This window comes from Onychomys torridus, chromosome 5, assembly GCF_903995425.1.
Source record: "Onychomys torridus chromosome 5, mOncTor1.1, whole genome shotgun sequence".
In the NCBI taxonomy this organism is placed as follows: domain Eukaryota; kingdom Metazoa; phylum Chordata; class Mammalia; order Rodentia; family Cricetidae; genus Onychomys; species Onychomys torridus.
This window is the reverse complement of record NC_050447.1, coordinates 64,649,879-64,675,662: the sequence shown is the minus strand read 5'-3', so window position 1 is coordinate 64,675,662 and position 25,784 is coordinate 64,649,879. Positions and strand designations below refer to the sequence as shown.

At 41.1% G+C, this 25,784-nt stretch overlaps 1 pseudogene; it reads right to left on the bottom strand.

Annotated features, from left to right (window-relative positions):
* Positions 1–25,784, bottom strand: part of LOC118584592 — a 124,447-nt pseudogene that overhangs the window by 14,413 nt on the left and 84,250 nt on the right.

The following is a 25,784-nucleotide window of genomic DNA, read 5'->3' as shown; positions in this document are numbered from 1 at the left end:
AGATAACAATCTTGTTAGGATGGCAGCTGTCAGGAACCAGCTGGGACTCTTCCAAATGAGCAGTGTCATCATTGCTTGAGAATTGTGGCTATGACACAAAAGAGAGAAATGTTCCTAGGGCATGTGACACATGCACACTCACTAATGCATATACACAAACACATGCAATACTCATAATTACTATACATCCATGCGTACACATGTTCACATCCAATCTTAAAGGCAGAAAATGCCACCATTTGGTGATATGTCAACATGCCATTGTTGGAGGTAAAAAACACCAGGTCTAGATTGGTACCAACCTTGGCTCCTGCCCAGTGGCCCCTAAAGCAGCAGGGCTGACATTCCAAGGCCTTTGTCTTTCCGGAGTGGCTTTGAGCTGCCCTCTTCTGTTCTTTGCTCAGCTGCTTCAACCCCACTAGCTTCTTCTGGTCCCAGGTAACACTTCAGTTCTCTGGTGGCTTAGATCTGTCTCTAGCAGCTCCTGTGAATGGTGGCCAACATTTACAGAGAAGACCACAAAGACTAGACCACACAAACTCCTCCAGTTTCTTTAGGCTGCACGTTAATATTTGCCTGGAAACAGATTCCCTTGGGAAGAATCTGATGTCTAGGATCCAGTGATACTTTGAGTTTATAGGTATAAGGTATACAAACCTGTGTGTGAAACAGAGAGAGATAGCTATCTAGAAGGTTTAAAAAGCCCTTCTTTACCATAGACCTCTGCTCCATAGGGGTCAGCTGTCACTCTTCTGTGCAGTTTACTCCAAGTCTTCTGTCTGTGCTTATAGAGTATACCTGGATTCAGGCTTCCTTTGGGACTATAAAGAAACAGCAGGGATATATCACCATCCCTATGTATATTTCTAAATGCATATTTAGAATAGAGGACAAAAGGCAGAGATGAGCCAGGCAGGCAGCTGGGGACAGGCAGGGAGCTGGGGACAGGCAGGGGGCTGTGAATCAGTTTCTTAAAGCTCTGGACTATGTCACTTCTTTCCACATTCATGATTTCTGGTCCCCGCAGCTAAACGGACTTACTCTTTTGTTACTGCGCTGACTTGAGCAGTGTCCCATCTGGAAACTCAGAGTGTGATCTTATTGAGAGCAGGGCCTTTGCAGTTCTCATGACTTAAGAAGAGATTGAAGTAGTGCAGACCTCAGTCTAGTGAATGGTGTCCTGATTACACAAAGAGAAGAGACACATGGGAGACTGTCTTATGAAGGGAAACCTGCTGGAACAATGCCACTATAGAGTTGACAAAGGCCAAGGATTGTGAGCAGCCACCTGAAAGGAGGAGTGAGGCCTGTCAAGGTCTCCCTTGCAGCCAGAAGGAGGCCGTAGGCTGAGACCTTGCCCCTAGTCTTTCTGCTTCTAGAACAGTGAGAGAAGACATTTCTACTGTTTCAGCTGGCCTGAGCCACCTACTGCAGCAATTGATGAGAGAGGCTAGTGTGCTTAGAGTTCAGCATCCCTCTGTAGATTTGTAGATGGAGGGGTTGTTTGAATTATTGTGGTGCAATGGAGTTTAGACTCGGGAAAGACCAAAGAGACATAGGATGAGGAAGGGCTAAGGGAAGGCAAATTGGAAAACAAGAGAGGAAGCACCAGACTGACAGAAGAGAAGGACTAGGTTTGCAAGAATTCACCCGGGAAGACAGCAGAGGGAATACGTTTCTTAATGCTTCTTATGACATATGAACATTACTTATCTTTTATGTACATCAACACATACATTATGTGAAGGATTCCTAGTGAAGTAGAGGGTGTGAAGAGCTCCGTATTTCTACAGGGAAGATGTGTCAAAGGAGTAACCAAAGCAGGCTGGGAAGAACCTGTGCGTTATGAATGAATAATTAACTGTTAGCATCCAAATGTGAGGGACATAATAAAGATGGCGTATCGCAACTTAGGTCTGAAATCTCTCCCACAGGCTCATGTGTTTGAACCTTTGGCCCTCACCTGGTGGTCCTGTGTTGGCAAGTTGTGGAAACTTTAGAAGCTAGGACTTCACTGGAGGAAGTGTGTCACTGGGGGCAGTCTTGATGTTTAATAGCCTGAACCTATTTCTTGATTGCTCCACGCTTTATGTGTGTGGATAAAAGGAGACCAGCTGCCTGCCGCCACTCCTTTTCCGCCATCACAGGCCATCAGCCAAAAGGGACCTCTTTGTCCATTCAATCGCTCTTGTCAGATATGACAACAAAGAAAAAAGTAGCATATGTTCAAGCCCTCCTTGGTTCCCTCTGTGCTGCCTTGAAACACAGAAATATTTTTAACAGCTTTCTCCTCGAACTTCAGAACAGGAGGAGTCTCTTTAAAATGAGCATGGTCCCATGGGCTGTGAGAAGGAATACATTACCTGGATTTGTACTCTGGGGTGTGGCTTTTGGGAGGAAGGACACAAAGAGAATGAATGGTTCATCCCCAGATCACGGACAGTTTTGTCTCCTTAGTCACATGGAGAAGAAAATATTATAAAGCAAAGAGGAAAATGAGAAGGATAGCGTGCCCACGGAGACAAGAGATGGAGCCTTCTGGACCGGGAGACTCAAGGGCTTCAGTGAGAAATGGGGCAGATGGAGTGAAAGAGGGGATAACTCATCTCAAATGGCATGTTGAGGAAATTGAAGTTGCACAGAGGAAATGGGTCTCTTGAAATGACTACAGTGAAGGTTTTGAAATAACGAGTTCTCTTTATATGTGCGTGTGCAGGTGTCTTTTGAGTTTGAAATGGTGGGGGGAAGTTGGTCAGAGTTAAAGAATATTTAACACAGGATATGACACTTCAAACCCTAGTTCCTAAGGTGGATTATAATAATAAATTTTAAAAAATATTTTGTTTAGTATTCATATATGCATATAATATGTTTTGATCAAATAGCCCCTCTATCCTTTCAATTCCTCCACTATCAACCACCACTCCCCCACCCAACTTCATGTGCTCTGTCCCTTTTTTAAAAATAACAAACATGTCCATTTAGTGCTGTCTATATGCATATGGTATGGTACCATCTACTGGAGCATGAGTAGCCTTTCTGAACCAGTATCTCTGGATAAAAGTGACCCTTTCTCCCCTAGCAGCCATCAGTTGTCAAGAACTCCTCAGTTAGGGGTGGGGCTTCATGAGCTCCTCCCCTCCCCAAGCAGGGATCTTGGTTGACTTGTCTTGTGCATGCTAGTCTTGGGCACTGCAGAAACAAAATTTGCTGGACATAAGATTCTTTCAGGATTCAAGGGTTAGTTTCCTGAAAGATCCTGTCAGTTTATACATGCTAACTAAAGATTAGGAAAATTTCCTGGCACTAAATTAGGAAATGATTCTTCATGATCCCAGCCTTGCTTGAGTGTCTCTGTCTTTGGATTTGCTCTATGTTAGTGAGCTTTCTGTTGCTATAATAAAACACCCAAATGGACAATGAAATGAATGAATGAAATGAAACAAAATAATGAACTTAAGCAGAGAAAAGGGCTATTTCCTAGCTTTAGAGTTCTCAGTCTATAATCAGTTTGCTCTGCCATTCTTAGGTCTGTGTGGGGAGATTATGATGTAATGGGGAACCAGTGGCAGGAGAATATCCTTAACTTGTGGAGGGGAAGTAGGCTAGAGAGTAAGAGATCGGGGATCCACAGTAGCCTTTGGGAACACATTCCCAATCATCAGAGGCCTCTCCAGAAACTCTACTTCCTAAAAGAACTACCAGCTTCCAGTAAGCACCACTTGGTACCAAGCCTTTAGCATATGGGTCTTTGGGGTCATTCCAGATCCAAACTCCATAGCCTCTTTGTCACTAAGTCCTTGTGTTCTCTCATCCCTAGGACTGAAGATCACTCTCAGAGTAAGTTTCTCATATCATGGGATATTCCAGCATCCCCAAATCTAGGTTCTGAGGGTTTCTACTATCTGATCACTTTGAGAAAAGAATCACAGTAATCTTAATTTCTGAACATCATAGCCATCCCAAGTCACTTATAAGTCCTGCAGCAAAAAGACTCATCAAATTGCTTGTTAATAATCAGTTTTCCAAACAAATTCTGTTGAAATGTTACATGCATTTATAACAATGTGTGGCCCTATGGATGGGTGGATGGATTTTTCACCCAGTGAATAGAATCAAGGCAAAAGCCACCCAGGTAAGGAAAGGACATTGATAGTCAGTATTGATTTTCAACTTGACAGGATCTAGAATCGACTTGTAGACAAGTTTCTGGGTTTGACTGTGAGGGATTTATCTAGGTTGAGTTAATTAAGGTTGAAAGACTCATCCTAAGATTGAGTGACACCATTCCATGTGCTGGAACTTGGGTTTGAATAAAAATAAGAAAGCAAGTTGACCACCAATATCCATTACTCTCTGATTCCTGCCTGTGGATGCACTATAACTACCTACCTCATGCTTCTCATCATGACTTCCTCAGCACCCTGGGACCGTGAGTCAAAATAAAGCCTCCTTCTTTACGAGGCTTTTGTCTGTCTGTCTCTTTGGTTTGTATTTTGTTGTTTGTTTGTCTGTTTGTTTGTTTTGAAATAAGAAAAGCAAACAAACTACTTTCTAGATGCCAGAACTATGGTGGTTGTCTGACCTCTGAATTAGTTTTTCATTTTTTAAATGAATTTTTGCAGATAAATGCATTTTATAGACAAAAAGGTATGAAGCCAAGCACTGTGTTATGTAAATATTATCCTTGCCCTTATTGATGACAATGCTACTTTCCCTTCAAGAGCAGAACATGTGCTCTAAAGCTCCTTTTTGTTTCATTCTGTGTGGCTGTTCTTGCCTTATATTACCTTTTATGACTAAGAGTCATACTTCATAAAATGCAAGTGGGTATAGCTATTGACTTTATGCTTTCATTAAATTTAAGGAGAATCCTGTTAGCTTTCCATCTCTATATCAAAATACCAGAGAGAATTAACTAATGAACAGAAAATGTTTACTTTGGCTCATAGTTCTAGGTTGTGAGTAAGTGGTGCTGTTGCTTTGGATCTCTGGGAACATTGGAGCAGAAGAAAAAGGAAGGGTGGAGTTCCACATTTCCCTTTAGGGGTGTGCCTGCAAAGACCTTAGGGTACCCCACAAGGCCAGACATGGCTTTATCAATGTGTCCAAAGACCGTGTCTTTTTTAGTTAGGTAAATTAATGCTCTTCAGATTTACCATGATATCTGAAGGCATTCATAAGTTACATATCAGGTTGTAGGAAGAACTTAGTAAGTCAATTTGTTTCGCTGGTTTTATTTGAAATAGAATTACATCAATCCCCCTCTTCTTCTCCTTACCCTGCCCCTGCTCCTCCCAGCTATCCTCTCTCAAACTTTTCCTATGCCTCCCTCAAGTTGATAGCCTCTTTTTCTTTGATTCTTTTTGTTACATACATATAAATGTATATATGCAACCTGCTGAGTTCATTTTTATTGTAATCTTTGATGCAAATTTTGTCCTTTAAAATGCCTATTTGGGAGTATGTTCTATAATATAGAATGCATTATTTAATATACACATAGTTGCATATACAAACATAGGTAAATTTAAGAATATGTTAATTGACTATTATGGAAACAACTTCACATGTATATGCTAATCGACTCACTGTGCAATAAGTCTTACTTAAATAACACTTCTATATATGCAAAAAGAGAAAAGAAGTATTTGATTTTGAAATAATCAGAGACTCACAGGAAATTTCAAAAAAGAATTTATAGGATGGTTCTATGAATGTTTCATCCAATTTTCTCATAGAGTTAACATATATTAATATGAAACAATATTAAAACAAGGGAATTGATGTCAGTATAATCTTTTTCTTGAAGTTTCATTTTTATTTTGTGTGTGTTTGTGTGTGTGTGTGTGTGTGTGTGTGTGTGTGTGTATGTGTGTGTGAATGTATACCACTTATATGTCTGTATCTGTGGGAGTTAGAGAGGGTGTTGGGTTCCCTGGAGCTGGAGTCACAGGCAATTATAAGTTGAAAGAATAACAGGTACTCTTAATCACTGAGCCATCTCTCCAGACCAAATACAATCTTCCCAGTTTATTTTCACCATTGGTTTACTTGTGTGGCTCCCATACCAAGTTACACACATCTCTAGGGAAGGGTTTTGTTTTTTTTTTCCCACAGATGGATGAACAGAGTTATCAGTCCATTCATTTGATTATTTAGATGTCTGGGGAAATAGCTTTCCTCTGGGCAAAGCTATTAGTTCTCAAGGTGGGACACACATATCGCTGGACCCAGTGAGGGATACCAAGTTAAATTTGTGTTTAAGTTTTGATTCAGACCAAACCTGTATTCCATTATTTTAGCTCATATCCATTTAAACCATTCATGAATGCATTGCCCACTGGACCAGTTCTCAGTGCTAATACCTATGCATATTGGATGATTGTTACCCTGTGCTTAAGGAGACATATACACCATTTAATGCCCTGCTGTTTATGACAGTAAAAGGCACCATGTAAATAAACGTCCTCATTCTCCACAGGTCCTCAGAGATTCACACAGGTAACACAAATGAAAAAGCCCCCATTGGTCACATTAGGAAGACAGGCATTTCTGTTGCAATGACTAATCTGAACATTTGTAGCCAGCACGCCTTCAACTCCTGATTTGAGTATCTTTTTCCATTCTGTCCTTAGCCCAGTTTCTGTGAGCCCTGATGCTGACACTTCAATGAGATAAAAGCAGGACAAGACAGGTTGTTATACAGAATGGAGGACTTAGATGGAGTGTAATCTGTGAAATGGAGGAGGTTATTTAAGTAATGAATTGTCAGTAATGCACTCAGGGTACAAAGCAATTTTGTGTCATTTTTCAGACTCCAAACTTCAAGACACTTGCAAGAACTTAAGATAAATTTAGCCATGTGCTGAAATGTCTTAGCTAACGTAGTCCCAGCCGTGGTCTACATACTATGCGTTTTTTCCCCTAGTATCTTAATTTTGCCTAGTGGTGAATGATTTCATGCCTGCTGGTTGAGAAATAAAGGCTACTTTGAGGCTGGGAAGGATTTGTGTGTGGTTTTAAAGTTCCCAGTACCTTCTCATGACTTTCATCCATCAGAAACGATCTTACTGTCTAGATATTCCTCTGAATTGGGATTTCTTCAACACTGTGCAAGGACAGCTGTCCTCTGCCACCTCCATTCCTCACTCTGTTTGCATGAGTCTGGGGGCTTCAGATTCCAATCACAAAGGAGAAGCATAGAGTCACTTGTCTGTGCCTGGTGTTGCCATTTAGCATAACTTTCTCCAGCATTCTTGCAGATGATAGGATTTCTTTCTTTTCTGGAAGACTTTAAAAGATGTAGATGAGGACAGGGAAGGTGACTCAGTTGACACAATGCTGGTGCAAGGATGAGACAAAAGTTTGATATCCTAGGAACCACGTTTTAAAAAAAAAGTAAAGCATGGTGGTGCACACTTGTAACTCTAGTGCTTTGTGGGCAGAGGCAGGTGGGCAACAGAGCTTGATGGCCAGCCAGCCTAGCCACTTGTTGAGTTCCAGGTCAGAGAGAGAACATGTCTCAGAAAGCAAGGTGAATGGCTTCTGAGGGCTCACACCTGAGATCAACCTCTGGCCTCTGCATGCACACATACACACTTGAATGTATATTTGCATACAAATACACCCACACAGACATGAACACACACATATATCACATATGTACATACATACACATATGACTGAAAAATATTGCTGTACTATATACATATATATTAGTATGCAGTTATTTATATAATAAGCAAAATGCATTCAAAATAACTTATGTATGTCTACGTGTATGTGTACATGAGTGTGGGAGCACATTCTATGGCATGCTTTTGGAAGTCAGAGTACAGTTTTGGGGAGTTAGCCCTTGCTCTCAACCTCTCTCCTCTTTCTGCCTCTGTGCATGTATTTCCATCCAGCTGTCTCCCAAGCTTCTGGCGGATACTCCTGTCTCTACTTTCCATCTCACCATAGGAAAGCTGGCATTCCAGTTGTTTGCCACTATTTCTGACTTCTTTCCATTGATCTGGGAGCTTGAACTTCAGGTTGTTAGGCTTACATGGCAAGTGTTTTCTCCCACGTCTCCTCTGCCTTAGGAAGTACATTTTTAACCTCTTCATCTATTGATAGACACAGAATTGATTTCATATGGTGGCCATTGTGATTAATGCTGTAATGATCAAGACAATACAATGCCTCATCAACTTGCTGATAGATGGATTGTTGCATCATATGATAACTCTTTATTAATATTGTTTTGAAAAATGCCATATTTTCCCTGTGATGGCTATACCAATTTTATGCTCCCACAAACACTGTATGAAGATTCTTCATATTTGTACCAACCTTTGTCTTTTACCATTTCAAAAATATCACTTCTAATGCATGTAAAGTAATATGTAACATGCATTGTTAGAAGGTCTTATTAATAAAAACAAACCTGGAGCCAGGTACTGGGGTGAACGCTGAAAGATCAGAGAAGCAGAACAAGCCACAGCCACCTCACCTTGACAGTTCCTCAGCTGATCCTGTTTCCTCAGAATGGAAGCCTCTGCATCCTTATCCAAATGCATCTCAGCTGAATTGCTTCTTGAAAGCCTGAAAGCTTAACCAGCCAAAAGCTTCTAGTTTCTGGTCCTCACGCCTTATATACCTTCCTGCTTTCTGCCATCATTTCCTGGGATTAAAGGCATGAGTCACCCTGCCTGGCTGTTTCCAGTGTGGCTTTGAACTCAGAGGGATCCAGGTGGATTTCTGCCTCTAGAATGCTAGGATTAAAGGTGTGTGTGCCACCATTTTCTGGCCTCTGTATCTAGTGGCTGTTCTGTTCTCTGACCCCAGATAAATTTATTAGGGTGCACAATATTTTGGGGGACACAATATCACCACAGCAATACCTCCTTGGGGTCCTGATTTGCATTTGCTCCCTCACTGTTTATAATATCCATTACACATGTATTGGCTGTGTTTCTGTCTATTCAGGTCCTTTGTCTGCTTTTGGATTTTGTTATTTGCTTTCTGGCTATTAATTTGAGTCTTTTATGACTTAGATATTGCCTCTTGTCAGACATACAGTTTGCAAGTGTTTTTTCCATTACTTATGTTATTTCATTCTACTGATGGCTTCCTTTGCTGTGCAGACACATTTTATCTTTATTCTGTATGTATAGGTCTTTTGCCTGAATGAATGCATGTGCATCCTGTGTGTGTATCACCCTTAGAGGACAGAGATGGTGTCAGATTTCCTGAAGCTGGAGTTACAGGTGGTTGAGAGCCACAGTCTGAGGGCTGAGCATTGAACTTTGGTCCTCTGCAGGAGCAACAAGTGCTCTTAAGTTCTGAGCCATTTCTCCCTCCTCCAGGAGCATTTGAGTTCTATGTAATCTAAGTCATCTGCTTTTGCTTTCTCTGTTAAGTGCTTCTGGGGTTATATTCAAAACAATGTTAGTATTAATAATAAATAATGTTAATAATAATAATGCTGGGGACTGGATAGGTGGATCAGTGGTTAAAAGCACGTGTTGCTCTTGTAGAGTACCAAGTTCAGTTCCAAGCACCCATGTCCATGTGGCTCAAAACTGGCCCGAAGCCCTAACTCCAACTCCAGGAGATCTCATAGCTTCTTCTGGCTTCTGTGCGTTCCTGCGTTCATGTACACAAACACATAATTAAAAATAACTCTTAACAACAACAATAATAAATGTTATGAAGCACTTTTACTTTGTTCTCTACTAGAAGTTTTACTGTTTTCAAGTCTTATACCAAGGTTTTAATTCATTTTGAGGCAGTTTTTATATTCAGTATCTAGTTTTAATCCTTTGAATGTGTATATACAGTTTTCTAGACAACTGAAATTGAAGAAATTGTTCTTTTGATTGTATTCTTGGTACATTTGTCAAACAATTGACTGTATGTGTATAGACTTAATTCCAGGCTCATATATATATACACACACACACATACTTCTAATGCCAGTCCTGTACTGTTTCAATACAGCAGCTTTGAAATATAATTTGAAATCAAATAGTAATTCAATATACCTTAAGATATTTTCACTTTTTTATTTTTAAAATGATTATTGGTTGGCCAAAACAAAACTGTACAATCACCATTGTAGGAAATATACATTAGTCTAACCACTATGGAAACCAATATGAAAGCTCCTCCAGAAAAAATATGGGGCACCATAAGATACAACTATACTCCTGAACATACATCCAGAGAAAATTAAGTCAGCAAACCACAGAATCTAAGTTATGCAATTAAGCCTGAGTATTCAACATATGAATGGGACAGTTATGAGCTGCCACAAGCCAGGAATTAATCCCAGGTTCTCTGGAAGAGCAGCCAGTACTCTTAACTGCTGAGCTGTCTCTCCAGCCTCTCAGTCTGCTTTCCTGTACAATACAGAACCATCTTCCCACAGATGCCACTGCCCCCAGTGATCAAGGCCCTCCCACCTCCGTCATTAGTCAAAAAAAAAAAAAAAAATGCCCCACAGGCCAGCCTTGTAGGGAAATTTTCTCAATGGAGGTCGACTCTTCCCAAGTGACTCTAAGTTCAGCCAAGGTGGCAAAGCACTAGCCAGTCCAGTCATAAATTACAGCACCTTTAAAGTACATTGGTGGGAACTATTGGCTAGGAACTAAGTATAGCACAATGGCATCAAGGCTGTGTGCCCCATGAAGGTCTCACCAGTTGGTAAAGGATGAGAGCTCTATCTCAAGTTTTAACTAACCATAAGTCATGAGATGATTTTGTCAATTCTAGGCCAGCCTTTTACACGTAGAATAAATTCCATTGTAACCACCTTTGTAGAGAAGAGATAATCCAAACAGACACTTGTGCCTTTCTCCTTATGGCTATTAGACTATTACACAGATCCCAACAAATTGAAATCTCCCCAGGAATCTCATGGTGGGGAAACAAAAGACTGAAGCTGTGGTGCCAGCCAGAGCATGAACTGCCATCCCAAGAAGAAATTTCAGCCATTCTCATGACTTATTGTATCACTTTGTAGGAAAGACAGAACCAAGAAAGTGAGTCAGTGACTGGGAACCACACCTGGACCAGGACTGCTTAATTCACCTACACCTCAGTTCTGTGCCCTGAAGATGGACTTGGGTATCAATTTCTTTACTCTTCCTTCTTCTTAATGTGGACACATTGAATAATATCTTTTCTCTGCTTTTCATGACTACTGATTTCAGAGGCATATTAGAAACAGATGTCTAGCCTGTTGGTACTTACTGCAGGGCCTTGGCGTTGATCCTAAAATCTCAAGTAACAGTGTTCAAAACTTTGAGTCCTCATGGGCTGGGGAGATGGTTAAGAGTGCTTACTGATCTTGCTAGAAGACCCAAGTTTGGTTCCCAGAACCCACACTGGGTGTCTCATAGCTGCCTGCAACTCCAGCTCTAAGGAATCCAACACCTCTGGCCTCCAAGAGCACTGGAACTTACATGTGAACTTAACCCCTACACATTCCCATAATTAAAATAAAATAAATCTCTTTTTAAAAAGTATTTGATCCTATTATTTATCCTTAGAATGAAGAAAAAGGCTCTTACATTTCATGTGCAAATTTTTTTAAGAAAACACAGCATCTTACTCCTTCCATTTGCTGTAGATATAAATGAGTGCCATGGTTCTGACAAAAAGGTGTGAGGTCACATTTCTACACAGTCGTCCCCGTGAAAGCAATATTACATAAGATTTATGAAGACCTCCAGCAAGTATTAAGACACAAGGTAGTAGGGATTTCAAGATAAAAATGCAGCATTCTGGTGAGACTGTGGCAAACAATTTTTAATGGAGAAGAGGAAGGAAAACCACACTCACAATTGGTATTTTAGATTTAACCACTGCTTTCATTTGCTAACCTCTGGCCCCAGTTTGTCTACACAGTCTAAAGTGTAGGCTGTATGAGATGATAACTTACAATAAAATATTGATAGAATACTCCACAGGTATCGTGAGAGCAATCGTTACCACATCTATCACGAGTCGTGGAAGGTGAGTTAGTGTGCTGGGGACATTCTGGATCTATTCAGGGCTGCATTTTAATGCTGTCTTTGCCACAGGAAAAGCATAAAGGAAGAATAACATGGGTTTTCTAGCTCATACATACCATAGCACACATCTGCAATCAAAAGCAATCCATCTTTTGATGATGAGGGTGATTTTCTGAGCATTATTTTCAATCCTTTGTTGAAACAAGTACCCGTCTCTCCATTAACCTTCTCGGGGAAGGTACATCACCCTGACAATTTAAGCCTCATCTTAGAGTGTTCTGTGTAATTTACACATTTCAAGTTTTCTAATGGGCTCTTTGTATCAAAACCACCATTGGCAGCAAAATCTTTCTTTGAATCTTCATCTTGAAAGCAATGTTGAAAGGAGTATGTGAAGTCCTCCACAGCTATTATTAAGGGGAAGGCTACATTAAACCGTGACGAAATTAAATGGAGTGTGCTTTTGAGAGGCTGGGCTTTACTTAGAAACGTAATGACAAAGGCAAGGCGGACATGAAATTCAAATTCAAACATTCTTTTCCCTCGCAGCCTTTGCAGATTAATGCCAAGAAAATACATTGCACGCTGAAGAAATATCCATGTAATGGAGTGAGAGTTTCTGATATTACATAACAGGTGATGTGATTTTCCATTTTATTGTTTGCTAGCTCAGTTCTATAATTTACTCAGAGGAGCCCTGGGGAATAGAGTGATCTACTGGTTCTAGAAGCCTTTCCCAACGTGTCTGTTTTCTTTATCATTTAAACAAGGGTCATCTTTATTAGGGAACATCCTATACTATGGCAATAACCTAGGAACACCCATTTTTCTTTTCTTATGTTTGGGGCTCATAATATCCGAGTTAGTTGTTTTGTTTCCCTTCAGCCATGCTGGGCATCGAACCCAGGACTTTGGACACTCTGGGTTAGCATCACCAGCTCCTGTCTTCACTGTGTAAATTGTTTCTGGGGACATTAATCATTGAAAAATAATGCTACAGAAGCAGAGCCAAGTCTCGTGCTCGGCCAGCTTTTGTAAGCAAAGTTTCCTCTAAACATCGGCTCAGGCTCCAGGAACAGGACCTTGTATCTGTGAGGAAAACTGCAGGGCCCACAAACCTCAAAACAATTACCACGTGGCTCTTTGCAGAAACATTTGCTGCGATCTAATCTCTGCTATCAAAATTCCTGACATACAAAGATATTTCCTTATGGCCCACGTAGGAAGGAGCAGAGCAGGTTTCTGCTAACAGCGGATTCCCCTGCGCTTAGCTGCCCTTTATTGGTGCCAGAGGAAGGAGGGATGCCTAGCAATGAGGTGTCACATTTAGAGAGGACTGTTTGCCTGCAAAGGCTTTATTACAGAAAAGGTTCTGGTCGCAGAAGACAGGAGTATTTAAAAACACATTCGTCTGAGAAACAAGAGGAAAGTGACCTTAAAGGTCCTTTAAGAAGCAAGTGGGTTCTGCTAGGAAGATAAAATTCATTTAAATGTTTAATCTGACTTACTTCTCCAGGTAGATAAGTGAACCTTTTATGATTTTATTTTCATTTGTGTTTAAAGGGCAGGTGGTATTTCTCTTCATGGGTTATTTAATGGGCAGCTTTTTTTCACTGCCTTTCCGATAAAATGTGACTGTGTCTTTTCACAGTGGGTTTCCCTTTGTGTGGTCACATGGAATATGTCTGTTAAACTTATAATTGAAGCCTAATTTATTGCTATTTCATTATTATTTAATTTACGAATGTAACACTCATATCCAGTCAATATTGTATAGTATGAAATCATCATATATGCTTTTTCTTCTGATCTTACTGGTTGCTTCTTTGTCTCCTTTGCTGACTACACGCCACCTCTCAGGTGCCCTGTTGCCCATGAACATGTCACTGCCTTTTGTTTTTTTTTTTTAACCACTAATCCTTTCATGACCTTCTATATGGTTGGCTTTAAAATTCTCTCATCAAGCCTGAGATATGGCTGTCTAGTCAAGAGCACACACTACTCTTGTAGAGGACCTGGGTTTGGTTCTCAGCACTCAGGTTGCATAGCTCACATTCACTTGTAATTCTAGCTTCAGGGGACTCTAACAGCTCTGGTGTCTGTGAGCATCTGTACTCATGTACACATACCCACTGACAAGCATACAAAGACACATAAATAAAAAGGAATAAAACATAAAATCTCTCTCTCTCTCTCATCAGCCTTTTTACATGTTTGTGAATGTCTGTACATGTGCATGTGAGAAGAAGCCAGAGGTTAACATCAGTGTCTTTCTCTATAGCCCTCCTCATTATTATTGTAATTATAGTATAATTGTATCATTTTCTCCTTTTCTTTCCTCATTTCAAACTTTCCCATGTAACCCTGCCACTTTCTTTCTCTCTCAAATCCATGGCTTCTTGTTCCTTAGTTGCTCTGTCTCTTTGTCTCTGTTTCTGTCTCTCTCTCTCTCTGTCTGTCTCTCTCTCTCTCTGTCTGTCTCTCTCTCTCTCTCTCTCTCTCTCTCTCTCTCTCTCTCTCTCTCTCACACACACACACACACACACACACACAGAATACACTTGAAAATAGATCAATTCAACCTGTTCAGTCACTATGATGTTCCTTGTGTGTATATTATTGCTGCTAACCACTTGGTTTGAATAACAAATGTGGGGGGCTCTTCCTTAAGGAAGATGATTTCTCCCACTCTCAGTATTGCCCATTGTACTTTGTCTAGGGTTGAGGCCCTGCAAAACTTGTGCCTTCCACATTAGCATGTCCATTGGTGTCCTTAATGTTCAGGTCTTGTTTAGGTCTTTCATACATGAATTATTATATATATATATATTACCACACAATCTCCTGTTTGTTGCATTTTGACCAGTTGTGGTTTTGTATAATGGCCTCCATCTGTTGCAAAGAGAAGTTTATTTAATGAGGAGTGAGGACTACACTTATCTGTGAGTATAAGGATAAATATTTAGAATGTAGTTAAGGATTATGCTGGTTTAGTAAAGTGGTGGTTGTAGGCTCTACTCCAAGATCTTTGCATTCACTAGCTTCAGGTACTTTGCTAGGTTTCCAGTAACAGGCGTGATTTCCATCTTGTTGAGCAGACAGACCTTAAGACCAATTAGAGAGCTGCTGGTTACCACAAAGATATGTATGCCACAATTATCACACCCTTAGGGTTAGCATGCCATGCTGGCCATTGTTCTGATCACATTATATTTCAAGACAAGGTCACTCTCAATGGATCTGCAGCTCAGTGATTCAGCTAGACTGCACAGTCTGCAAGTCCCAGGGATCCTCCTGTTTCTGCCTCTCCAGTGCTGAGATTACAGGCATGCTGCCTCACCTAGTTTGTTATATGGGTGCTGGGGATTTGAACTCAGGTCTTCATGCTTCCAAGTATACAACTTTAACAACTGAGCCATTTCTCAAGCCCTGACCTTAAAAGTATTTTATTTCCATTAAAAAATATTTTACTTTTATTTTCAATTATGTGCATGTTTATGTGTCTGAATGTGGGCATGCTCATATGATTGTAGGTGTCCACAGAAACCAGAAGAGGGTGTTGTATCTTTGGAACTGGAGTTACAAGTGGTTATGAACCACCCAATATGAATGCTGGTAACTGAAACTCAGGTCTTCTGTAGGAGCAATGTGTGCTCTCTCAACCAATGAACCGTCTTTTCACCCTGGTTTTAACCTTCTACTAAAGATTCACAGATTTATAGCTGTAGTCTGACACTGCTTCCTGTGCAGCTTGGTCCTGGAAACCTGACGAGGGCAATGAGAGAATGAAGAAATGACAAGAAATGACAGACATTGAAGAAACCACACACACACACACACACACACACACACACAGAGAGAGAGAGAGAGAGAGAGAGAGAGAGAGAGAGAGAGAGAGAGAGAGAAAGAAGCTGGGGAATCAGGTGGACAATCCTCACTCTGATGGAGGACACCTACTGCCCAAGCAAGCTAGAAGTTCAGCACATTCATTATGCACAGCACAGGGATTAGTAGTTAGAGCCTTCCCATAGGACTACTTTAGGGGAGTAGTCTCAAGTTGCAGTTGAGGAGGGGTGCTGGGGTTGCTAGCTTTTGCACACACACTGTCAACCTCTGCACATGGACCAGAGGAAAAGTTTGCCAATTTCCTTAGCTTGACCCAAGGAAAGATTTGCCAATTCCCAGAAATCTGAGGCATTGGTCCTTGACAACAATGCACTTGTTTCATTTAGTACTTCATTGGCTCCTTGTGCATTCATTCATGGTTTCCTCTGGTCTCCAGAGGCTGGCACTGTCTACTCTTCTATTCTTAGGCATACAATTTAGCACACAGCATCTCCACATATGTTCACTATACAGCACAACATTTCTCATACTGGGCTCTTAATTGGGGTGGTTCATATTTTGAACCTAGCTGACTTGGTCAGAAGGTATAGTTATGTGGTTATTTTGGAGGTTCTTCTGAGGATGTTCCTGATTGTGATAAGCATTTCTATTGATAGACTTTGAGTAAAGCATATTTCTCTTCCTCATATATCAGTTAAGGGTCTGAATGCAGTAAAAGTTGAATTTCTTTTGTCCTAAGTAATCAGGTACTCTGCAACTGATACTCTTGGGACCTTGGATTTTTTTTATTTAAAGACCAATTTAACAATTCTTGTTACAGGATTGTAAGCCTGCATCCTTGACAGCTGATTTGTTAAAATAAATACTTCTATACACACACACACACACACACACACACGCATGCATGTACACACACACACAGACACACACACACACACCTATCATATTGGGTTTGTTTTGTTTTGTTTTGTTTTGTTTTGTTTTGTTTTGTTTTGTTTTGTTTTGTTTGAGACTGTAATGTGTGGAACTTTTCCTTCAGATACATGCATCCTGTAGATTTCTTGACATAGTTAGGCTTCTAGCTGCCCAGGTCAAAAACCTTGAAGTTATCCTTAAATGTGATTATTTTCTCCTATTCTACAACCAACCCACCATCAAATCCTGTGTATCTTCCTTCTGCTTTACCAGAGTCTGCTCCTCTCCTCCCCATCTCTACAACCAACCTTGGTCAGAGTCACTGGCACTTCTCTTAGACCCTGTTTATTCTAACTGGCCTCCATGCTTGTACTGTGTTCCCACACTTTCTAATCTTGGGGTACCCTGTGTGCCATCACATGAAGGCTTTGCTTCAGAGAAAAATCTTTCATCAATTTTTACTTCGCTTGTACTAAAAGCCAGTGTCCCCAGAGCAGCTAGTCAGACTATTCCAGAGTGATCCTGTTCCAGAATCTCTGTATTTGGTGTTCCTAATACCTAAACTGTTCTTTCCTCACCCTATTCAAGCAGTTGCTCAACACTACTTTTTGAAAAGTGTTTTCTACCTACCAAATTTAAAATTGCTTCTTGCCCATGCAACCTGCACCCTTCCCCTCCCCCACCAATCTTCATGTTTCTGTTAATTATTGAATAAATATCTTTAATTGTCTTCTCTTTGCATTTTTTTTCAGGATGTTGGGACTACAAGTAATTGTAAAGCATGGTTCTTACATCATTTTATAATTTTTATGTTTATATGTTTATAGAGCATGGCAATGTGAGGAAACTTTTCCTACATGAAGGAAAAGGAATCAAACACACACACTCAACTGGAATAATTACACATCGGTGTCAAGCAGTGCTTGAACCACTGAAAGAAAATGGGGCTCAGAAAAGGGGATTGAGATGAAAAAAAACATGAATGAAAAAGACAATTGGCTACGTTGTTCTGGGGTCCTGAGGAGCCTAGGTAGAAAAAGGGCAGAGGGAAACACAAACTTGGACTAGTTCAAGGGTTTGGTGAATATCCCTTGTGTTTTTGTCACAGTTGGTTCTGGGCACAAGGATTGAACTCATACCTTTGCCTTCCTTAAAGATGTGCACTAGCAGGGCTCAAGAGGCAACTCAGTGGTTAAGGGCATGCTGCTCTTCCAGAGATTTTGAGTGTGGTCCCTGGAACTTACATTGGATAGTTCATAACCCCCTGTAACTCCTGTTTAGGGGATCTGGTACCCTCTTCTGGTCTCCATGGGCACTGTACTCACACACACACACACACACACACACACACACACACACACACACACACACAATTTAAAAAATAAAATCTTTTTTAAAAGGATGTACACCACTACCACTATCACCAGCATAGCTGCAACTCCGGAGAGTCTTCTCCCTTCAGCCTTCTGTGTCAAGGGAAAGTGATGGATTGGAAGGCGGGAAAAACATTCGAAATGAGAGGTGTGGAATGATAGTGGGTTAGAGTGGAAAGGGGAGTAGCAGAGAAGGAAATATGGCTATATGAGGTAGAGGAGGGCAAGGTTGCATTCAAAATGCATGGGGTGATTTGTTTGGCCCCATATCATTAAAAGAAAGGGTGACGGTGGGATGGAGAAGAAGGGGAGATGATTTATTTATTTGTGATTTGGATAAGATCCTGGGTTGTACATGAGAAGGTGAAAGTGACCATAGAACATTCTAGCACAAATGCCTTAAGAGCAGGTTCTGAATATGGTATGTCTTAAGATTACAGTTTAAAGGTGTACCCACATGCACATATGTATACTTGTGTACATGAGTACACATGTCCGAGTGTGCGTGGTTGAGGGTGTGTGCAGATTCATGGGGGAAATGGGTATGGGGGTGAAAATTTATGTGGGCAACAGTGGGTATGGGGGTGCAGATTCATGTTGGATTCGGTGGCTATTGATGGTTGCATATTAATGTGTGTGCATGTTTGTGTGAGCACATGTGGAGGGCTTAAGTAGTGCAATTTCCATAGAATGATGTCAGAGAAACACCAGGGCCATGAATTTGGACAAAATAAATGGAAGGCATCTGGGGAGAGTGCAGAAAGTGTTAACTTTTAGAGGAGGGCTGATGATTTCTGTGCACTCTGGGACAGAAGGAAGAAACATTGATCTTGGTGTTAAGGTTGGACAAAGTGCAACAGCGAGACAGGAAATGATTCTGTTAGGGCCATTTAGTCACTCCATGGCAGTGGTGGGAACTGAGCAGAGCTCTCTATTACCCTATCCAGGAGGCCCCATCCTGCACAGGTGTGTGCTTCGAGACCTGCTGTGAGGGGTGTAATTTTTATCCTTGGCTCTCAGAAAGTGAGCGCTAAGTTCACCAGGCAGTCCATGGAGGTCATTGATTTTTCTCTTAGAAGCAGGGGCCCTTCTTTGCAGCTGGAAGGAAATGGGAACTTGAGTCCTATCATCACTCTGAATAACTGAAAATCTCTGGTGGATTTTCTCAGCAGATGGGGCATTAATGTTCATATTCTCACCATAATGCAGGATAAGATCATAAATGTAGCTCAGACACTTCCATCCCTCCTCCCCTTTCTGCCCTCCATCCTGTGTCCTTAGCTTATTGCATGGGGGTGAGGGGGGCAGGGGAGGAGGAACAACAGGCTGAGTCATCTGAATTGCCCCAAAGCTGTCACTTGGGGAAAGGAAACAGAAGGGAGAATACATCTACCCCCTCTTCTTGCCTTCATTCTGTCCTTTAGCCAGACTGGACTGCTGTCTCATTTCACTGATGTGCCCAAGAAGAGACAGACAGCTCTTCTCTCTGGAACCCAAAAGTGAGGGTGTTCCCTTCATTCTGCTTAGACACCAGACTCAGGGCCTTCCTAGGTCCCACAGAAACCCCTCATCCAACACCACAAACATCAGCAAGTGACATCCATTTTCTGAGGCTTTCTGGAGATACAAGAAGCAAATAGTAAATTTATCTTCCATTTGAAAATGATGTAAAATCACCTGAAGAAATTCTTTGCCTTTCCGTCTTCCTTTGTCTTCCAGGAATCCTCTTTTGGGTGACCATTCAGCTTTACTCTCTCCCAAGTCATAAGCTATATGCTCTCAAATATCCTTTTGTTCAGTGAAATAACTTGTTCTCATTCCTTTCTCCTCAGTTTTTAGCCTCATATTTACTGTGGTGGTTTAGTGAGAATCGCTCCCTTAGGCTCATATGCTTGAATATTTGGCCCTCTGTTGATACAACCATTTGGGAAGGATTAGGAGGCATGGCTTTGTTGTAGGAGATGTGTCACTAGGAGTGGGATTTGGGGTTTTTAAAGACTCTTGGCATTCTAGTATGCTCTTTACCTCCTGATTAACTGTCGAGATGTGAGCTCTCAGCTGTTGCTCCAGCTGCCTGCAGTCACCATGCCTTCACACTGCCACCATGGTCTCTTATCCTCTGGACCATAAGCCCAATCAAATGCTTTCTTTTAAAAGTTACCCTGGTCACAGTGTTTTATCACAGCAACAGACAAGTAACTAATACACTTGGCACTGTTATCATCAGTGGTAGAGATTCCTTGACACTGACCTCTCTTTTGAAGATAGAGTTATAAATATCATTCTTTTCACCCGTGCATTGGATATTGACTCTCAAAATCCTTTTAGAGGGCTCACACATTGGTGGCAAGCCTTTGCCATTGGACTTGTATCTTACTTTTTTAACCTAGAGAAGCAACGGGAAAGGTAGAGGAATATGGTCATTGGGTCCTGGTGGGAAATTATTCTCATGAGAAAAGCAATCATTACAGTATAGGTGGTTAGACTTTGTTTCAGTGAGAAAATAGAGGCAGACTATTTGACATTACAGGAAGAGATCTAAAGGTAGTGAGATAGTTTGAGGATATTCAGAGACAGTCGGCTCAATGACGAACAACTAACCAAGGCTACAATCTAATCTCTCTTAGTATACCCAGTATTCAAAGAAGTGTCAAGAACTGAAGAAGATAAAGACTGACAACCATCATTGCAGGGAAAACAGCAACAACATGCTATTTTTCTGTTTTTGTTCTCTCCAGCCAGAGTGAGCAGATCCTGCAGAAACCCTCCCACTATTTCCTCAGCTCTGGCAAGTGTGGAAAGTTTCATTCCACTGTAAGTACACAGTCATCACTCAGAACTTTTGGATTGCTAAGAAGTGTCTGTTGTCCTCGAATACTCACAGAAGTGGCTCTGAAAGGCACATGCTATTAAATGACCCACAGCAGAACACACTTTACACCATGCCCCTGCACATCCTACAGAGAGATTCTGTGAGAAGAGATGAACAGAAGTAAAAGTCTTACAACATAAAGGTTAAAACACTTTGATATTTATTAAACTGTTACTTCACAATTTATGAATCTACAAGGCACAAATTCTCTTATGAAGCTATCAAAATGGGTGTGAGTTATCAACAACATCACTTTGCAAACCACAAAACTCAAGACTGAGTAAGTCAAACCACTTGCTAACCAGCTTCAGGAGATCTGACACCTCTCTTTTAGCCTCTACAGGCACCCACATGTATGCATGTACACATGTGTGCACATACACCCACAAACACACACATAAATAAAAATAAAGTAAATCTTATAAAAATAAGTCTACCTGTTCTTTCACAAATCAATTTTTATATCATCTATACACAGAAACAGTTTCTACTTGGACCTACATCTTTTTACATAGAGCAACATGTTTATTTTATTTAACCCCACACACTTTGCTTTTCTGATATTCATTCTTCTTTGTTATCTTTCTCTGAATATAGTTGAGGTTGATATGGTTATTCTTCAAGGCTCCTCTTAAAATAGGGTAGTTGGAACTGAATATAATACCATAGAAAGGACTCTGTCAGGATAAAAAGAAGTTTATTTATTGTTTTTAGTTTCTGTGCATCCTGGACATAGCATAAGCTGCCAAATATTTGAAGGGTGTTGGTGAACTTCTGACCTGTGCTGAATTCATGGTCAAAACCATCACATAGTTTTTAAAAGATGATAAAGTATCCCTTTTTCAGTCATGTACTTGGCATTTTGTTTATATCTGTCAAACTTCATTTCAGTCCCTGGTTCTGGCCGATCTCATTCATTCATTTACTAAAGGTGCATATTTTGAGTGCCTAGAGAATGTGACAGTTGCTTTCAGATTTTGATTGTCACCGTAAGTATGTTCGTCTTTTTAGCTTTTGCCTCATCACAAATTTGATTATGATATGTTCTGTTTCCTTGCCAAACATTTAAATGACTATAAGCCTAAAGGCAAAGCTGAATGGCTGGCCATTTTTTATTTTTACAGGGGACTAAAGTAATGGTCTCTTAGTCAACACCTTTTGGAAAGGTATTTGGTCAGCAGAGACTCTGTGGGGCATGCTATCACTACTGTATAGTCTTTTCCTTTGCCCAAAGGGATCTCATGACAGACTTCGTCAAATGTCTGTTGATATACAGATATACAGTTCTTCACTCTGCCCTTTTGGGAATCCTATCTTGGAATAAAATTCCTGTAGTCTGGCCAGATGTGTTCTGCCCTGCCTTACTTTGCTCCAGTGGCCAGGAACAACTGTAGAGCTAAGGAAATAGCTTAGAGGGCACAGTGCTTGTGGCCCAAGAATGAAGATCTGAGTTTGATCCTCAGAATCCACATGGTGGCATTTGCACTTGTAATCTCAACACTGAGGATTAGAGGTAGAGACAAGTCTATCTCTGTCTGGGGCTTTCTGGCTAGTCAGCCTAGTCTACTTGGCAAGCCACAGGTCAGTGAAAGATCCTGCCTCAAAAATAGGGTGGATGGCTCCCAAAAACCTACATCTGAAGTTGAGCTCTGACCACCATATGCATGTACACACATGCACAGACAGAATGACTCCTATCTCTCTGGTTGACTGTCAGATCTGGGCCCTTTTCTCTAGAATGTTCCTTTCTTTGCAGGGCATACAGAGACAACTCTTAGACTCCTAAACATTTAGCTTCTGCACAACCTTCATTTCTTACAGTATATGCTGACCTTCTTGTGTTATTGGGACCTAAAACTTTAGTTCTGGCAGCAACATAGAAGTTGCCTAGACTGTCAAACTCATGTCACAGCTCTTTGAAATAGTACTTAAACAAAAAACCAACTTAAAACAACCACGTGGATTTGCTAACTCTTGGTAGGAATAGCTGTTTTTGCCCCCTTCAACACTTTATTGTTATAAACCACAAAGTGGGTCATAAATGTCTAATCACAATATACAAATAGATTCTTATTGAAATTAACAATATGTTGGTGACATTAAAGAACAAAAAAGTATAAGATTCTGGAGAAATATTGATGAGAGGTGTTTCTAAGTAGCAGAAAATATTTTTTTTTTTTTTTAGTTTTTTGAGACAGGGTTTCTCTGGATAGCCTTGGCTGGCCTGAAACTCACCCTATAGACTAGGTTGGCTTCAAACTCACAGTTAACTCCACTTAGTTTTGTAAGACCTAAGCTTCTCTCTAAGTCGACTTTCACATGTTTTTAGAAATGCATTCAAGCTGAAAGAGTAGAGTCTCGTAAGTGAAATACAAGCCAGACAGTGTGATAAGTGACCTTGGAGGCATCCATCTCTGGAATTGGCTAATCGGTCTCTGCTGGAGGTGGTGGGAGTATACTGAATCCAATTTATTTCACACCAACACGATCCCTTCTCGTTTGTCCTATGTGCTTAAGTGAGCCGAGAACCAGTCACAGAAAGCCGATTTTGTGCAAAGAAAGCCGTTCATCAAGCCCTGCTCTCCTGTGGTTAGTGGCCATCGTACCTAGGCTTGCCTCCTGCAAGGGGAACACAAACAGACCATTCAAATTAAGAGCTTGTTGAGAAGCCACATGGCTGTAACCAAGGCAGCAGCTGCTGGGCTGCAGTAGCCTCAGAAAAGAAGCGAAGATTCTATTATTTCCCTGGCATTTATAAAGGGGCCACTTTACAACTGCGATCTCGCCATGTGGAGGGATTCCATTGTATTTAAAATTTTAGGGCTGACTTTTACAAACAGACATTAAAACTAACAGCTGTATGCCTGGTGCTTTGAAAGCAAAGGGCATATGGAAGCAGAATGTGTGCAATGGGATTGGTGAAGCCATACCACAGAAAGAAAATGAATATTTAAATGCAAACACACACAAAAGGGTTTCTACCTAGAATGTCTTTTCAGATTAACGTGGAGAAGGGAATCTTTAAAACAATTGGTTTTCTTCATTGGATGGCATAGGATGGCTTGGAGCTAGTAATCCAAAAGCATGTTCAATGGTTCTTTATGGAAGGAGAGACAGGATATGCACTTAGGGAGGGTGGGTGGAGATTATGTAAACATTGCACTGTATCAACCTATCCTGGGTCTGAAGCTGTTTTGGTTTCCAATATAGACTGCAGCCTGAAAAGTGTTTATTCATTGATAAGCAAAAGAAAATTTGTGAGCAAGAGCCAATTCTATTCAAAAAGCTAGAAAATAGGTCAGCACCTACCAGAACAAAGTTCTCTAGGGACACATGCATAAGATGGTATTGAACTGCCCCTTGCCACTCCCTCTCCAATACACTCAAAGAGGGTTCTTTCATTTTTTTTTATCAAAAGTATATGATATTGATACAGCTTAGGCAAAGACTTGTAAATATGGAAAGAGGGACCTGAAGACTGTGGGGGAAATAAACCCCCAAAACCTACTGTAGAGCAAAGACCATTGCATGCAGATGCATTCAACTCTTTTTGTTTTCCATGAAGAATTAGAAAAATATGTTATTTTCTCAGTATTGCAGGAGGAAAGCATTTCCCTTTCCTATGAAATTGCAGAGGACTTTCAAGCTGTAGGACCAGGCAGGATACTTTTATTTTTAACCCATCCTGTCCCAAGTAGAGGCAATTTCTAAGATTCAAACCCACAATGAAGAGGAGTCCCCAAAAGATCTGAAGTGTCTCATTCATGGAACACCCAAGCAGCCCCATGCAGGCAGACCTGTGGCCAGCCTCCTCATATGGTCACAACATCTGTGAAGGCTCTGTCGGTCTCACACTGCTGGCCTTCTGCTGTCTCAATTTTCTTGCTGGGATGAGTGTATTAGACCTCAGAAGGGTGGAGCTCAGACAACACTCTTGGTGCTTGTCAGCCCTCTCTTCTGGGAAACAGGGCTCTCTTAAGAGAATGAGGAAGGGCTGTTCCACATCAGCACAGGAACATTCAGGGCTGCTCTGGTTTTCCTGAACTTAGCTTGGAGAGCTAGAGTCCAGGAGAATTCAACAGCCACCAAAGTCACTCCAAGCCAGTAGCTTTTCAGTTCTTATCTAATGAATTCAATGAGTGGAATTTAGGGACCACAGAGGGAGAGCTTTGGAAATAAATTTATTAGTATTCATAAGCAAAAGCTTAAAAGTCAGAAAGATGGCAAAGCTCCTGTACGGCAGGACCCTGGGGATGAAATGCCATCCATCTGCTAGCCTGTCTCCAGGCTTCTCAAAAGGCAGAATCTGAAGTGAGGCATGGGGGAGGTGGTGAACAGGCCAGTTCAGGTAACACAATCACAGATGACCAAGAGCCTTCTCAGCTTCAATCACATCCTCCAGTGCGCCTTCCAGGGCAGGGTTAGATACTACCAGGAAGTAGAGCCAGAACTGCCCATCCTGCCTCCAGCAAAACCATTCTCTGAGTTCTTCTTTGGGAATCCCTGACCTAGCTGTCCAGTTTCTATCTATCTCCTGCCATCATACCAGTTTCCGAATTTTGCCTCAGTCTGAATTCTCTTGATGCTACCCTTCACAGGGTGCTTTGGGTTCCTCAGCACATTGAATCTCTGGGACTCCTAACCCTGTTCTGCTTTGGAACCACCCAGTGCTGGACTCCGCAGCACTGACTCATCCTGCTTCCAAGGCATTCATCCCTTCTCCAGTGAACACAGGATAACAAAAGAAAGCTAAAAGTAGGAGTTCTTGCTCAT